The sequence below is a fragment of the Dipodomys merriami genome, unplaced genomic scaffold (assembly GCF_024711535.1).
Source record: "Dipodomys merriami isolate MVZ:Mamm:240054 unplaced genomic scaffold, mDipMer1.0.p SCAF_2369, whole genome shotgun sequence".
Lineage (NCBI taxonomy): Eukaryota > Metazoa > Chordata > Mammalia > Rodentia > Heteromyidae > Dipodomys > Dipodomys merriami.
The window spans coordinates 36,978-55,447 of NW_027203792.1; the positions used below are offsets into that span (position 1 = coordinate 36,978).

An 18,470-nucleotide genomic window follows, 5' to 3' on the forward strand; every position below is an offset into this window, starting at 1 on the left:
TGAAAGAGAATTTCAAAAGGATTTTTCGTTGAAGCAGCTAATATATTAGCAGGTTTTTCAACATAATTCAACATATATGTATTGTATGTCCATGGTATACAAGGCACTGAATTATCTCTCAAGAATACAGAAAAGGAAGAAAACAGATTTTGTACTCACAGAGTTTATGGTTTGATAGCAGAAGAGGAAATTTTATCCTTGTATGACTTTCCCAGATCACAAAGTCATAGAAGAAATTTAGTTCTTAGTTTCCTTTTTATTCTACATATGAAAAAAAATTGAAGTGATTTTTTTTCTCTCATTTATTGTCTTTGGCGGTGCTGGAGATTCAACATAGGGCCTTACCCAGGCTAAGGAAGAGCTATGTCAGTGAATTGCAAGTTTTTATGAAAAAGTTAAACATTCATACAAAAGTAAACAGAATTCTTTAGTGACCTCTCTATATCTATCTTCAATCAAATGTGGCAAATTCTGTTCTGTCCTCTACCTTTCACACTAATTGATACTGAATCAAATCTCAGACATATGACTTTACCTGGAAACCTTCATGGTGCAACCAAAAATGACAGGACTCTACAAAAAACAGAATAGTTATTACTCTTAGCAGCTAACAGCAGCATCTTAATGCCATTTAACATGCTGACATTTTTATAAATGACATAAATACACCCCAATAATTGTTTGACACCTTTTAATCTTTGTAGGTTCACCCCCTGCATCTTTTTTCTTCCTAGTTTTTGTTTGCCCTTTAGAATTTTCCATGCCCAGATTTTCTCTATGATTGTTCTCTTAGTGTTTCACGGTATAGTTTAATAAATTCTTCTGCCTTGTTTATTTTCTGCAAATTGATAATTAAGTTTTCAAGGTTTTATCCAATTATGGTTAGACTATTTTGGTTATATCTACCTCATAGGTTAGGAGGTGGCCCTCCATCCTCAGTATAAGAAAGATACAGACTTACAAGGTCTGGTTCTGCCTCTGCCTTTCTGACTCTCTCTCTCTCTGTGTCTTTCTAACATGAGAAAAATGGTGGTCAGTGCATAGATACATTAAATCACTAAGGGCTGCCCAATGGTGATGTTATAATTCTATGATCTCTTTCATTTGCTGAGTGTCCAGAATACATTTATAAAGAGAAACATGCACTGTTTGCTTAAAAACACGGTTGTAATTTGTGTAGTTAAAGAAAGACCAAGCTAGGCACTGGTGCCTCACGCCTGTAATGCTAGCTACTCAGGAGGCTGAGATCTGATGATCGCAGTTTAAAGCCAGCCTGGGAAGAAAAGTCTGTCAGACTCTAATCTCTAATAAACCACCAGAAAACTGAAGTGGAGCTGTGGCTTATGTGGGTAGAGCACTAGCCTTGAGCTGAAGAGCTCAGGGACAGTTTCCAGGCCCAACAGATCATGACCAACAGAAAAAAAAGGGAGGACAGATATTTTATTTTTGACTTTTATTGGCAAGTTTTCAAAATGATGTACTTCTCTATTATTCTTCAAAAGGAAAAAAAAGAAAAGGCTCACCACATCGCCTTAATTATGATGGCTAATTGTATGCATCAAGTTGAGTGGGCTAAAGATTTCCAGATAGCTGACAAAGCTATTTTTGGGTGAATATGAGGATGTTCACATGAGAGATTAGTATTTTGATATGTAGATTGAGTAAAGATCACCTTTTTTTTATTGTGAAAATACCGTACAGAGGGGTTACAATTACATGGGCAAGGTACATTTCTTTTCTTTTCTTTTCTTTTTCATGGGCAAAAATGAAAGACTTTATCTAGAAAAATAACTAAAGCAGAACAGGTTGTGGGTGCTGGTGGCTCATATATTGGAATACTTGTCTAGAAAACACAAACAGGATTTTGTTATCCTGTTTGTGTTCTCTAGACAAATAACAAAATGTTGAAACAAGGATACGGGTTGACCCATTGTAACAATGAGATGTACAAGATATTATGTTGAAAATGAACTTTACAACTAGAGGGGGAAAAAGGGGAATTTGGGGAGGTGAGGAAGGAAGGGATGGTAGGGCAAAAACAAAAGAGGAGGTAACAATGCTCAACAGGAAATGTACTCATTATATTACTCGTGTAACTGTGACTACTCTGTACACTATTTTTACAATAAAAAATTATAAAAAAGAAAACACAAACAGGGTCTTGCATTCAAACCCCAATCTTATCATATCCCTCCTCTTTTTTTTTATTGGGTATAGAGCTTGAACTCAAGGCCTAAGCATTGTCTCTGAGATTTTTTGCTCAAGATTAGCACTCTACCAGTTGAACCACAGTGCCACTTCCAGATTGTTCTATGATTAATTGCAGTTAAGAGTCTCATGAAACATTAGCAAGAAAGAAAAATAAAAACATTTGTGTCCCTACCTTGGAGTCCATTTTGCTTAACATCATCTTATCTGGTCATATGTACATAGCTTTGGAACTTTTCTGCTTGTCCCAGACATATACTAGTTACTGCAAATAAGGGAAACCATAGGACCTATGTTTCTTTGGGCCTGGCTTACTTCACTTAATATAATTTTTTCAGAGACTTTCCATTTCCTAACAAATGGGGTGATGTCATTCTTTCTGAGGGAGGCACATTTTCTTGATCCAGTCATCTAATGAGAGGCATCTGGGTTGGTTCCATATCTTAGCTATGGGAAATAATGCTGTAATAAACATAGTTGTGCTGGTAGCTTTAGTATGGTCTTGTTTGTGATCATTTGGGTAAATGCCCAAAAGTGGGACTGCTGGGTCATAGGGAAGCTTATGTGGAGTCTTTTGAGCAATCTCCATACTACTTCCAAAGTGGTTGAACAAGTTTACACTCCTACCAACAATGCAGTAGGATTCCCTTCTGGCCTCATCCCCTCTGTAAATATGACCAGATAAGACGATGTTAAATGAAATGAACCCCAAGATTGGGACAAAAGTGGTTTTTTATTTCTTGCTATTGTTTCTAACATATTTATAATGTACCATATTATCTTTTTGTTTCTTTGTATGTTCCTCCCCCACAGTATTTGTTGTCCGTGCTCTGCATCTTGATTATACACTTCTCTAGCTTGGGCAGGGGAAGGGGAAAAACAAAATGCTTAAGTAGGGATACAGGTAGACCCATTGTAACAATGAGATGCACAAGACACTTTGTTGAAAAGTGAACTTTACAATTTAGGCAGGGAGTGGGGGGAGGAGAGAAGGGGAGAGTGTAGTTGTAGAGGTGGGGAGGGAAGAGAGTATAGGGGAAAGACAAAGGAGGAGGTAACAATGCTTGATAGGAAATGTACTCATTACCTTGCTCATGTAACTGTAACCCTTCTGTGCAGTATTTTTAAAATAAAAAAGTATTTTTAAAAAAAGAGTCTCATGAGTTGAAGAGCTGAGGGACAGGGCCCAGGCCCAGAGTTTAGGGCCCCATGACTGACAAAAAATATATCAAAAGAAAGAAAGACTAGGAAAAACAATATTTTTCGTTATTTGTTATTTTGCTGGTATTATGGTTTGAACTCAGGGCTTGCATGCTGGCTTGGCTCTTTCTCTCAAGGCTAGACATCTACCTGGAGCCACAGTTCTACTTCCTGCTTTCTTTTTTTTTTTCATTTTATTTTATTTTATTTTATTTGTGGCAAGGTACATTTCTTATCAAGCATTGTATCCTCCTCCTTTGTTTCCCCTTCCCATCCCTTCCCAGCCTCCCCCTGCCGTCCCCCACCCAATCCTCCCTCCCCACCAAAGTTGTAAAGTTCGTTTTCGACATGACAACTTGTACTTCTTATTGTGGCAACGGGTTCACCTGTATCCTTATTTAAACGACTTGTTTTTCCCCTTCCCCTCCACAAATTATATCGACATCAAATACAGTAAAAGCAGGGGTTATACTGTGGGGGAGGGACATAAAAACAACATAGAAATAATCTTATAAATGCGTTTGAAACAAAAGCATGAAAGAAAAAAACATTTAAATACATATCTTAGGTTTCATTTTCCTAAGATTCCATGATTATCTGAACTTTTATAGTAATTTTTAAATTCTATCTATGTATCTATCTATCTATCTGTCTGTCTGTCTGTCTGTCTATCTAATTATCTAGCTATCTATGTATCATCTATCACTTGTTTCTGCAGAGACCCTTAGCTATAATAACTTTGAATATCACAGGATCTCTTGAGATTTAAATGAATTTGATGTATCTTAATCCATTTATATTTATTGATGTGCTTATTTTGTAGTCTTTGCACACTTCACGTCCTTTACTTGCTCCTGAATCCCCATGACACAATGTTAGTACTTTTTTACTTCTTGAGCTGGTCCGAGGGCGTGAACTCAGGGCCTGAGCATTGTCCTTGAGCATTTTTGCTCAAGGCTAGCACTCTACCACTTGAGCCACAGCACCATTTCTTGTTTTTTGGTGATGTTAATTGGAGGTAAATGTGACATGGATTTTTCTGGTGTGTGTGTGTGTGAGTGTGTGTGTGTGTGTGTGTGTGTGTGTGTGTGTGTGTGTGTGTGTGTGTGTGTGTGTGTGTGTGTGTGTGTGTGTGTATGTAATGGATATTTTCTGTCTGGGTGGGCTAGCTTATAACCATGATCCTTGGATCTCAACTTGATGAGTAGTAAGGGTTACAGACATGAGCTACTTCAGTCAGGTTTGATGTCAGTAATCTTTGATAACTTCTTTGCTATTTGGCAAGAAAATATCTTCCAGGTTTAGTTTTTATGTTTCCTTCTCGTCACCAGACTTAAGGGGAAAATAAAAATACTGATTTTTTTTTTAGGTTAGAATGTGAACTTGAGTTTCTTCATTATTATTAACTACAGGACTTCAAAAAGCACTGGTTCTGGATCCCAGTCTGTACTACACAGGAACATATCTACCTTGGGCCATATCCACCTTCACTAGCAATATTTAAGGAGCTGGTTTAAGCCACTTGACCAACCTTAAGTGTTATAATTTTTATTGTAATACATTGTAGTGCAACTCTACTCTCTGCAAGAGATAAACTCAGTACATAGATTCTGTCCTATAAATGCCACTTTGACAAATGACATTACTTTTCTTTTTATGTTTATGTTTATTTTATATTTTATTTTTAGTGTATTTTTAGTATGTTAAAGTAGTTGTGTTAAGGAATTGCCGTTCAACAAAGCAATATATGAGTACAATGCATCTTGATTAATATTATCCATTTCATCATTTCCCCCATCCCTCCCAATTTCACCCCTTTCTCAGTTTTGTAAGATAAACATTGAATTTTATGACTGCATTCTTCCCTGTTCTTCATTTGTCTAGCTCCCTTTCTTTGATCCTTTTCACTTTTGAATACTCGTTTCCTGTTGTTTATTTTGTTGGACTGTGAGTCAGCCTTTCTTAGCAATTACACTCTGAGTTCATTCCTGATTCTACCAGATTTTGGCTGATACATTTGTGTATATTTGCATAACATTGAAGATGTTTACTTATATTTATAAATGAATTCTAGCTTTCATATATGAGAGAAAACATACATCTTTGACTCCCTGAGCCTGATTTCTTTTAGTATGATATTTTCTAGGTCTTTCCATTTTTTTGCAAATGATACAATATTATTCTTTCTAAAGGATAAGTAAAATTTAGTTATATAAATTTCTTTACCCATTCATCTATTGAGGGCCACCTGGGCTGATTCCATACCTTGGCTGTGGTGAACAGTGCTGCAATAAACATGGTTGTGCAAGTGACTTTACTGTATCCTAGTTTGTAATCTTTAAGAATAGAATTGCTGGATTTTACTGTAGTTCTTTGAGGATCTTCCATATTGTTTTCCAGTGTAGTTGAAAAAGTTTACACTCTTACTAACATTGTACTAGAGTTACTATTCACTCACATCCATACTAGAATCTGTTATTATCTGTATTATTGATGATGTCCAACTACTAATAACAGGCTGGTCTATGGGTCTTCATCTTCCTGCCTCTACCTCCAGAGTTGGGATTTCAGGTGAGTGCCATCATGCCCAAATTGTTTCCTATTTTAGAACTGTCAGGTTTCTTTTTTCTTCTTTTTTTTATTGTGAAAATATTGTACAGAAGGGTTACAATTAATGAGTACATTTCTTATCAAGCATTGTAGCCTCCTCCTTTGTTTCCCCTTCCCAGCCCTTCCCATCCTCCTCCCGCCCCCGCAATCCTCCCCACGCTGCCCCCCCACCAAAGTTGTAAAGTTCGTTTTCGACATAACGACTTGTACATCTCATTGTTGCAATGGGTCCACCTGTATCCCTATTTAAATGATTTGTTTTTCCCCTTCCCCTCCACTAATTATACCAACAGCAAATACAGTGAAAGCAGGGATTATACTGTGGGGGACGGACATACAAAGCAACAAAGAAATAATCTTATGAATGTGTTAGTAACAATCACATGAAAGAAAAAAATTTGAATACATATCTTAGGGTTCATTTTCCTAACATCACCTTATCTGACCTTTTCTGCTTGACTCATACATATACTAGATATTGGAAATAAGGTAAACCATGGAACCTATGTTTCTTTGGGCTTGGCTTACTTCACTTAATATAATTTTTTCCAAGTCTTTCCATTTCCTAACAAATTGGGCAATGTCATTCTTTCTGATGGAGGCATAGAATTCCATTGTGTATATATACACCGCATTTTCTTGATCTATTCATCTACTGAGAGGCATCTGGGTTTGTTCCATATGTCAGCTATGGTAAATAATGCTGCAATAAACATAGTCGTGCTGGTAGCTTTAGTGTGGTCTTGTTTGTAAATATTTGGGTAAATGCCCAAAAGTGGGATTGCTGGGTCATAGGGGAGCTCTATGTGGAGTCTTTTGAGGAACCTCCATACTGCTTTCCAAAGTGGTTGAACAAGTTTACACCCCCACCAAAAATGTAGTAAGGTTCCCTTCTGTCCACATCCCCTCCAGCCTCTGTTGTTATTAGAGTAGATCTGTCAGGTTTCTCTGCACATGTATTTTCCCATAATCAGTGATAGGTATCATCATTAGTTTTGCTGGTCTTGGGCTTTAACGTAGGACCTGGGTGCTTTCCCTGAGATTATTTTACTTGAGGCTAGCACTACATCATTTGGACCCATAGCTGTTGGGAGCCGACAGTAAAACTCCAAGGTCATCTTGACCCTTGTGCTCACTTGAAGGCACATACAAGGACCTGGCTTTCATGAATAACACCAGGTGTCCGGGTTTGCCTTGCTATGTCTGTAGAATTTTCTTTACTTTCTATCAGTTGACCTTGTCTTGTTTCTTTCTGCACCCTTGTTTTTATTAAAGACTTTTCTTGCTTTTCTGCACTATGGTGACCTTAGGTTACCTCTTGACTTCTAATAGTATAAATAAGGAGAGTTAAAAATAAACGGGGCTGCAGTCTTGAGCTGCAGACCTCCCAACCCCATCCTTTGTCTTATGTCTTTATTTTTCCGTCCTCGCCCCCTAAATCAGGAGTTCCTTTCGTTGCCGGCTAGTTCCGGCACATAGCACCAATTCCGGTAGTTAATTGGAAATTAAAATCTCACAGGCTTTCCTGCTCATGCTGGCTTTGAACCATGATCCTCAGATATCAGCCCCTTGAGTAGCCAGGATTACAGGTGTGAGCCACCAGTGCCTGCCTGATATCATCATTTTTAAATGTATGCTTCTCAAAAGTATGATAAAGTGCTAACCTAGTATCTCAGACTATGTCCTTCTTTGGAAGTAGTATTACTTAAAATTAACATGAGAGTAGAGTGGTACATTTATCAGAAATGATCAGCATCCTTAAAAGGAAAGAGACAAATAAAGTGATACATGCAGAGAGAAGATACTAGAAGAAGATATCAGAGTGGTAAAGTGCAAGACAAGGAATGTGAAAAGTTCATGGCCACCACAAAAGCTAGAAATAAGCAGGAGGAGCAAAGTTCTGCTGACACCTTTGACTTCAGCCTTCTAATCTCCAAAACTGTGAGAGTGTTCATTTTTCTGTGTGTGTGCTGCAAGCTGCTCACTTTGTTATCCTTTGTTACAGTGACATTCAACACCAAATATAACCATCTTTACCAGTGATGTACTCTATGAACCAGTTTAATTATATAATAATAGAGGATTTTTTTTTGGTCATGAGTCTTGAACTCTGGGCTTGGATGCTGTCCTTGAGCTTTTCAGCTCAAGGCTAGTGCTCTATCAGTTGAACCACAGCACCACTTTGGTTCTCTGGTGGTTAATTGGAGATAAGAGTATCACAGACTTTCCTGTCTGGACTGGTTTTGAACCATGAATCTCAGATCTCAGCCTCCTGAGTAGCTAGGATTACAGACGTAGCTAGGATTACAGACAAGAGCCACCAGCACCTGGCTAATAGAGGATTTTTAAAAGGTAAATTTAATGTAGATTTCTTTTTGATTTTGTTGTTGCTTTTCAAATTGGAAAATAGTTTTTTGTTTTTGTTTTTTTTGGTCAGTCGTGGGGCTTAAAATCTGGGCCTGGGTGCTGTCCCTCAGCTCTTCAGCTCAAGGTGAGCGCTCTACCACTTGAGCTACAGCACCTTTTCCAGTTTTCTGGTGGTTATTGGAGATAGGAGTCTCACGGTCTTTCCTGCCTGGGCTGGCTTGAATCGGTACATACATTTCAATTGTTTGCAAAGTTGGGCATTTTCAGTTGTTGCAAAGTCTTTTTTGGTCTAGATTATTTCTCTTTGCCTCTGTCTTTTTGTCTTTGCAGTGAAATTTTAATAACTTGCAATGCTGTATATTTAGTGGAGTATTACATACAGTTCAGTTTATTGTGCTTACTTGTGACAAAATATAAACCCATTTTACTCATGTTGATGTTGTTGAGATGCATTTTTATTTTACTCCAGCATATTTATAATCTTGTGTCTCTAGCGGTCAGTGTGGCTTAAAGAAATTTTGTTCTGCTTCATTTCAGACTACATTGAATTAACATTTAGTTCAAAGCACCTTAATCACTGTGATGATAAAAATAATGGCCAAGGGAACAGAAGTCAATTAAAATGACAACTTCTACAAACATTATCTTATACAATGATATTGATTTTGGTACATAGAAATTTTGACTGAGCCCATGGACTTTAATATTCTTGGAAATATTTGAAGTATTTTTCCCTTTATCATGGAAATTGTTACCACTTTTGTTTAAAAAATACATGAATTATTCTTCTAGTTTCCTTTTAGAAATAGATTTGTGCCTCTATTCAATGCTATTCAGATAGACACCTCTGACAAGCCATATTATTTCTTCATGAAGTTGATTTGATGCAATTATATGTATGTTTCCATATTTATGTTGTGTTTAAAGAAGAGGCATTATGAAATTCTTGGGATGTATAGACTTGTCATGGTTTAACTAGGATGCTATTGAAAAGTCTATCATAGCTCTGTCACAACTATCTGCTTTAATATCCACCACACTTTTAAGACTTCTTTAGCTCTCTAATTTCTTCTTCTTCATCTCTTTCTGTCTTGATTTATTGGGATAATATAAAGGTGAATTGCTGATAAAATTGTAGATTTGGTTAGAATTCTTAGATGACTTCATTTATTAAATACTCTTCAATGAACACATGGTAATGGTAGGAAGAGAGGAAAGAAGACAAGTTTATATTATTTTAGGGATGGGCATCAGCAAAGTGAACAAGTGCTCCCAGGGGCCACAGCATGAACAATTTCGCATTTATTTATTCTCTTGTAAACTATAATCAAATATATGTTAGTAATTACATTAATATATAACAATGTAATATATAATATGGAATAATTACATTTGTTAGAGATTGTATTTATTTGATTGTATATGTTGTAGAATCCATTGCTGCATATTGTAGAAACAGTAAAGAAGGGCTGACTAGAGCATCAACATGCTGAAGGCAATAGAAAGCAATATCAACTACTTGCTACAGCAACATATACTGTATACTAAGATCAAAATGATGCAGAGATTAGCATGTCTCCTGTATAAGGATGACAAACAAATTGCTAAAGCATTTCATATTTTAAAATATTGCAAGTGTATATCTATATGGCAAGGAAAGGAATAATAAAATGTGTAGAGCCAAACTCTCTATTTCTAGAAGTCTGGGACCACTTAGAATATGAAGAAATGCCTATATATACTTTAATAGCTCCTAAGAGATTATTGTTTGTCTCCTTAGTCCATATGTAAGGAACTCATTTAGTGTGCAGAGCAGTTTTGTAGTTGTAGGAGATATTGTGAGATATTTAACAGAGTCCAGTTCAGAGTTTGATGCAGCATATCAGGAAGGTTCTAGAAAATACTAGAAATATGCAGAGGAGGAAGGAGCTGGAGTGATAGGAAAATAGTTAAAGGAAAGCTATTTTTCAGATCCAGTATCCTTTGAGTTCACACCTTACTTTGATTTTTATGTGTAGCCATGTAAAAGAGTTCTAGCCATGTAATATTGTCAGTCCCATGATATGTGCTATTTTCAGGCCTCATCTACAAAACTCTCCTAATCATTATCCTTTCTCTTCTTGCACTAGTGACACTGGAAGCCAAATATCAAAGTTAAGCAGAATCCGTGGCAGAATCTGTATTCCTACATCAAGAGAAGAGCTGCTTGACTATCATGAATACCTAATTTGGACTTTAGGAGAGAAGAAACAAACTTTTGTCAAGCCACTGATTTTTTAGTTTTGTTCTTCAAATCACTGTTATTATCATTATTATCTTTTTATTAATTTTGGTTTATTAGTCAAAACAATATACCTTTCTAAAATAAAACTCAGTATATCATGTTAACTGTCATGAGAAGATGAAAAGAAAAAACGTCCCCACCCTCACTTCCCCACCTTATCCAAGCTGATGTCATAGTTGAGAATAGAATTGTAGTTACTAGAAGTTGGGGAGAATAAGGAGAATGTGACCATAGAGGAAGGCTCAACAGTAAGTACCAACTTACAGTTAGGATCAAGAAATTCTGATGTGCCATTATGGAGATAGGTGATTTAGATGATGAGAATTTATTGGTTATTCCCTGAAACTAGAAGAAAATAGTCTGAAAATTTTCAGCAGAATAAAATGTTTGTTTTTCTGCCACAGAAGCATATGTTTAAGTAATAGAGAACAAGAGTCTGGAAAGTAGGGTGCAGCAAAATATAGACAGTAAAGACGTCCTGGAGTCAGAATATAATACAACTGGTTAAACTATAATATTGAGCAAAAGGATCAAAAAGTTAGTTGTCTCAGTTTATAGAGCCTGAAGTAAACCTACTGAAGTGTAAAGGTAAGGAGAGTGGTAATATGTCTTAGGATAAGAAAGATTTGTTATTGTTTCTGCATTGGTGGAAGTGACAATGGATGGGGTGGGAAAATTGTGGTTGAGGTCAGAGTGGAGGCAGAGATTTCTTTCCAGGAGAGGCTAGTTGAACACGTGAGCTGGTGGTGCTGGTGATAAAGGAATAGGCTGAAAAAAATGAGCCACGGGAATGTTGATGACTGTGGGAGCACTGAGGAAAGGGAGAAGCTGGAGATAACTTTTAGGTCTATACTTTAGAGCAGTGAGTGTTCCTTTGCCACATGAGTTTGAGGCATACAGAAAAGGAAAGAAATTACCATAGTATCTAATATGTTCTACAAAGATAAAAAGAACAGTTAACATCAAACTACAGCAGCATTCCTCATGTTCACAAATCCATTTTGTCTTCCTAGGTACATAAACTATATTTTCAATCCTTTCTTGGAGCAAGGTAAAATAATATGGTTAAATTCTAGACAACAGCACATAGTTGTAAATGGTATATGCAATTTCCAGCTCAATCCATAAAATCCTGTATTTTATTCCCCAGCATCTGTTCTGTGGCAACCTTGGAAACTACATATTCCAAATGTTAAACTGCAATATGGAAGAATCCTGTCTCTGTAAGTCACCATTTAGATGAATGAGAGCTTTCCTGAATAGCTATGCAACCAACTGAACTATGACTTAAAGTACAAATTAATATTTATTGTTTTAACCATAATGAACATAGTGTGTATTTAACCAGAATAGCCAATGACACAAATACTTTGTTATTAAGCAACTTTAAGTTTAATGTAGCATCTGTTTAATGGATGGGCTAGCCCTAAAATCAAACTTCATTCATACTCTGGTGGAATAACCCGTGATATCACAGGTTATTGTTCCAATAGGATTTTAGAACCTTTTCCTGTTTATTCTCCTATTTTTCAATCTTAGTTGGTAAATTCTGGTGGTTAGATTTTAAAATAGAAAACTTGATGGTGTATTTTGTCTATTACTTTCTTATTTGAAAAAAATCCTTTAACTGGTAAAAGAGGCTTAAAGTATAGATCTTATTTTACAATATCTTGTCTGATATACTGCTTGGTGTGTTAACAAATATAGTTTAGAGCCTCTCTTATTTTTTCTTTATTTGACAGCCAGTAAGATTTCTGGTACTGTTACATTTATGACTTCATAAATTGGAAATGTGGTCAGAAAGAGAAAACCATTATCACTTAGGAACTCATTCTGCAACAAGATTTTTACCCAAGATTTCATTGGAATTATGGTCTATATGTAGAATCTACCTTGATGGTTTAATGTTGAAATCTGAAGTGAAAGAATTAACTCTGAATGTACTTTTGAAACCTCATTATTTTCATCATAGATTGAGTAATAACAGGCAACATTCTGATTATAGAAACTAGGTAGAAATGATCTCTGTAAACTAAATTGCTAACCTTAGTTTATTTCACTTAGTGTATCCATTGAATGAAATTTTGGTGTGCTGGAAAGTGGCAGTTAAGATACAGCTTAAACATTTTCCCAATATGAATCTGTATTACATTTGTGATTTTTGTGCTAGTGGATATTGAACCTGGTATCTTAAGCATGGTAGATAAGCACTGTCATTAAGCTATATCTCTAATCCTATATATATATATATATATATATATATATATATATATATATATATATATATATATAATCCTTTATATATATATATATATATATATACACAAAGATATATGAACATTTAAAACAGAAGCAACACAGAAGTGTATAGAAGTGAAGTGCATCTCAAAACCTATCAATAATAAAGAACTGTTAAAATTCTGAAGTAGATTTTTATGCCTTCTTTATTTCCATACACAAAATAGTCCTCAGACATATATACAAACACACACATAAATAGAATCAAAATACAGATGTTTGTAATTTACAATTTTACTCACAAGCCTGAAATGTGGTTGTCTCATGTCTGTAAAGAAGAATCACTTTAAAAACACTATGAAATAATCTTTTATAGAAAATACAATAATATAACTAGTGTGGAACACTGAGGTTTCTAGTTTTTCACCATTGTGAGAAATACTGCCATTAACTAATGTGTATATATTTGGGTTTTTGTGAGTAGTGTAAATTGCTATGGTGAATTTGCTTGGAGGGAGGAAAACACATTTAATATTTCTAAATTTAATAGTATTGGAAAGAGTGTATCTATTATGACCAATGCATAGGAAAGGCAGTAGAGAGGATAATGCCTACTATTATAGAAACTGAAATAAAGAAGTCCATGAATGAATTTGTGCTGTTTCTAAAAGCTATTCTGACTCCTGTATTCCAATGTTAGAGTCTGTATTCCAATGTTAGTCTCTGTATTCCAATGTTAGACAAGATTTCCTGATACACAGGAAATGAAACTAATATGTAAATGTAGTATAGGTAGAAAGACTAGAAAAGATTTTTGTTGGAGTAAGACAACTGCATAACTTGTTTGCATTCAGTCCTCTTCTCTTACTCTGAGATGATCTTGTGGAATCTGAGATTACACTTGAGGTACTATAGGATTTGTGAGGTTCTCCATGAGTTCCTCACATATTCTATCTGATTGCTTCACTGTTGTTTTATTTCCATGTGAAGAAGCTAGTAGCCTTTACTGTATTCATTTCCTTCTCTTCTTTCTTCTGCCTGTGTTAGCTGAAAAATACTCTGAAATGTTGAATGAGAAGTTGGAGTAGAGTTAGAGTTGAGAAACTAGGTTTGAGAGTCTCTATTATAGCAGCATTGACAACAAGAAAAACAAATTAGAGAACTAAGGGATCATCGCTGGTTTGTCTTTTGCTTTCTGAAGGTCTGATGTAAAACACATCTGCATTGTGTAATGTGTTTTTTAGATCCAGGCTCTTTCTTTTGTGGTTTCCAGGGTTGTACTCTAAAATGCCTCAGCTTAGAAGAGAGACTCATTTTCTACTGATTATAATTTGTTCTGCTTTCAGTCCATGTTCACATGATATTAGCCTTATTACATGGAGACAAGAAAAGTGAGTCAGCACACAGTAAGTATAACTGTATGTAGAAATCAGGCCTGGAGTCACTTCACATCTCTACGGCTAACTGCTGTGTCAACTTGACAAGATTGTCAATAATTTAGTATCTTAGTTTTCTTGTTTATAAAATAAGGATAAGAATATGACTTTTCAGGCCTGGGAAGGTGGCTCAGTGGTAGAGCGCTTGCCTTGCATGCTTGAGGCCTTGGGCTCAATTCCTCAGCACCACATAAGCAAAAAGAAAAAGGCTTGAAGTGGAGCTGTGGCTCAAGTGGTAGAGCGCTAGCCTTGACCTGAAGAGCTAAGGGACAGCGTCCAGGCCCAGAGTTCAGGCCCATGACCGGACCCCCCCCCCAAAAAAAAAGAATATGTCTTTTCAGCAAAAGATTATTTCATAGTTTTTCAAAGTTATTCTTATTTACTGACATGAAACAACAACTGCATTTCAGGTTGCTGAATAAGTGACTATATGTAAAGGCACATAGCACATTCTTTTTTTGGGGGGATGGGGGGTGTTCTGATTGTGGGGCCTGAACTTGGGGCCTGGATTGCTGTCCCTCAGCTCTTCAGCTCAAGGCTAGTGCTCTACCATTTGAGCCACAGCACCACTTCCAGCTTTTTTCTTTTTGCTTATGTGGTGCTTAGGAGTCGAATCCAGCGCCTCATGCATGGAAGGCAAGCGCTCTACCACTGAGCCACCGTCCCAGCCCCCATAGCATATTCTTAAGAAGTGAACCCAGGCTCTGGGGGCTCACATGTATAAGCTTAGCTGCTCAAGAGGGGTTTGGAGTAGGAAAATCAGTGAGATTCTTACCTTCAACTAATCAGAAAAATGTTGGAAGTGAAGGTATGGTCAACTGAGAACTTGAGAATTCCAAGCCATGAGTTGAAACTCAGTTCTAGCACAGGAAAAAAAGAGATAGATTCTAGTATTAGTGGTAGTTGCACTGGGAATAGAATCATCAATCATGGCTATTGACATGAAAAATACAGAGAATACCTTTAATTGGTACAAAGAATGTGTATAGGAATTTGAGAGAATCAGCTTACTTTCAGTAAAGTTGAAAAAGTAACAATTCATGAAGAAAAATGCATTTGAGTAGGGTCCTAAAAAATGTGTTCCTTTTCCACTAAATCTGTGAAGAAAAATGCAATTTGCAGAATAGGGTGCCAGAGGGAACAAGGATATTGCTGAAGAAATTTGGTGAAATTTGACCTGAAATGCAGTGCCAATTAAGACAAATAGCAAGCTGATAAAAGTTATAAATGAGGGCTAGGGACTTGGCTCAGTATTGAGTGCTTGTTTAGCAATTACAAGAAGTTAATTCCAGCATCATGCACAGAAATCTTAAAATTGAGTAGTCTATGATTTATAAATAAATGACTGTGGTTCTTGTTTTGCTGTATGGGGAATGTGCTGTTCAGATGGGAGAGAACCTTGCCCAGGCCAGTGAGGAGCTGTTCAAAATTTGACCTCCTCTATCCTGAACAGGGAAGTGAAGAAGCTTTGAAGGGGGAGTTTATAGTTTCCTGACACTTTGAAGCACATGGATAGATTTATTTCTACTTCCTCTAAGGGAGAACTTCTCCTAACTCATTTTTCAGGACATAAGGAGTTAGAAATTACCCTGCTTATGGAACCAGACTTATTCTCACTTTTTATTTATTTCAGAGCCCAGTTTCTGACATTTGTATTTGCTCTTTATTTGAGGGCTTGTGAAATCTTATCTCTTTGGTTTGCTTGACTTAATCGCCCATTTTAGAACATGGATCTGCTTTTTCCCCCTGATTTTGAGGCTTCCTATGGAAGTTGACTCCTGCCTCATGGAACCTCTAGTCAAACAAAGCCCTGGATTCTCTTTTTAGCTTGATCCCAGGAGAACCTCAAGCGATGGAACTGTGGGATAATCTTTAAATGGGACAGACCAACTGTATCCAAATTTGTGTTTGTCAGCGAATGCTTGAATGACCTCATCTAGAACACTCAGTGTCTGTATATCTCAGACTGTCTTATTTGAAAATTGATTATAATAATCATAGTACCAGCCTCATGAGGTTATTGTTAGGATTTAATTGAGTAAAACTATGTCTAGAAAATCATTTCTTAATAATGTTAATGTGTTAGAATTTATTATCTATTGTAAGGGGTTCCTGTGGGTACAAGAAGATCAACATTAATTTGACCTAGGGGAGCAAAGAAGACCTCTAAAGAGATAATGATCTTTGAACATAAATTTGATCAACAGATCATTTCCTAAGGGATGCAATGAAGGGAAGGCAATCCAAGAAGAGAGAAAGCTGATGAAATGGTTCAGGTATGAAAAATTTAAGAAGTGTATTATGTGTGGAGCTCTGGATAAATTGTGGAAATGGGGTGAGGATGGAGAAGTTAGGGCAAATGATGTAGCTGAAGAGGGTGGGACAAAGGGAAACTGGGAAGGATTTTCAGGTTAAACCAGTGATTTGTAGTTTAGTTCTGGAGAAGCAGGATGCTAGTGACATTATTTAGGTAGGGAAATAACCATGATGAGGTTTGTAAGGTTCCCCTGGTTACAGTGTGAAAGATCGATTGCATTGAGCTTGAATGTTGGCAGGGAGTCACATTTAAGGAGTTATTTCATTTACTCATGGAGATAAATTAATGTGAGTTCTGTACAGTGGGTCATTAATATCACCTATGCTTTCTTTCCTTTGTTGTGGTGATAATTGCAATTCTCATACATTGCTTTTGTTCCACGTAGTCATTAGTCATTAGTTGACTTGAAAACCTTTATGCAAGCAAAGGATTTTAAAGTGTTGAAATGTATTTGACATGGTACTGAAGCTTTAATTGTGGCTATGATTCAAATCACCCCAGAATTAAGTCCATCCTTTGCTTTACTTGTCCCACCATTAGTAGTATCTCCGGGTGAGTGACCTCTTGGCATTTTTCTGCATGTGTTGGTTGGATTTAGACAGATTTCATTAAACATTTCGTTTTACTTGGCTTGCTTCAGGGTAAAGTCCAAAAGAACTCTCGATATTTGTTCCTTCCCCCCCTCTTCAGCTAACCTATGATTATTTTCTCAAATGGATCCTTTCACACATAGAGTCATTTAAAGAATTTTACCATCTTTTGATTCTATCAGTCTATCAAAAACTTTGTACAAGCTCTAAACAAGTCTGGAATTTGAAGTTACATGTCCTGTCAAAACATTTTTTTTATTTATAAACTCATTTTTCTTTGCTGTGTACTTCTGAAAAAATAGCATTAGCTCTCTATGGTTTTAGAAATTCCTTTTCTTTCAGAACAGCTAGGAAAAAACTACAAATAATAAAACAAAATAATCTGTAACAGACTGTTTTTTTTTTAATAAAAGGGGGGGGGAACCTCATTTCAGAGAGGTAAGGTTGGTCAAGCATTTTAGGTAATGAGAAAGGGAATTTTTCTTAGCCAAACAGAAATGAGGGTTTTAGTGCTTTTAAGGGACTTCCAGAAAGTATTGGTGACTCCTCTTCGTTTTGATGTCTTTTCTGAGTCTCTCTGAATATGTTAGAAAGATCCAAGTAATTAAAGATCTTCAGTGTCTCAGATGATAAGGATTATCACTAAACTTTCTTTTTCCCACCTATATTGCCAACTTCTTTTAGAAAAGAAATAGTATGTGCATCTAACCTTTAGAGGGTCTTAAAGGAATAGGAGGGATTTCTTCACAAATCTGGACAAATTTAAAATACGAAATACAAAGCTCTATGGAATATTACTGGGATAAATGTATAACTAAAGAAAAGAAGTAAAAATTTCCCCACGTTTCTGTAGGTCAGTGAAATGTTAATAAATGTTGAGGGTAGCCTGTGGAAAGTTAATATGGTTAGGTGAGTTAAGGAATGTTCTACCCATCTTAAACAGAAAGCTAATGAGGATTATAGACAAAGAGGATTATAGATACCCAAAAGGAATAGATTTTCTGCTTATTTGACCACACAATGTTTTTCATGGGGTAGGTCAGAGGACCAGAACTCCTCATTTGGAGCACTAAGAAAATGTTTGGGTACATAAAACTAACATGTTTTAACATTAGAAGTTAAGAGTTTTCAGGCATAAATTCTAGTTGAAATCAAATACAGTGGGATACTGCAAAGCCATTGAAATTCAGGTTATTTTTAAGACATAAAAAATGAATATT

General features: G+C 36.2%; 1 pseudogene; it reads left to right on the forward strand.

Annotated features, from left to right (window-relative positions):
• The first annotated feature begins 9,911 nt into the window (after positions 1–9,911).
• On the forward strand, positions 9,912–10,009 carry LOC138835415 (U6 spliceosomal RNA; annotated as a pseudogene).
• The last annotated feature ends 8,461 nt before the right edge of the window (positions 10,010–18,470 follow it).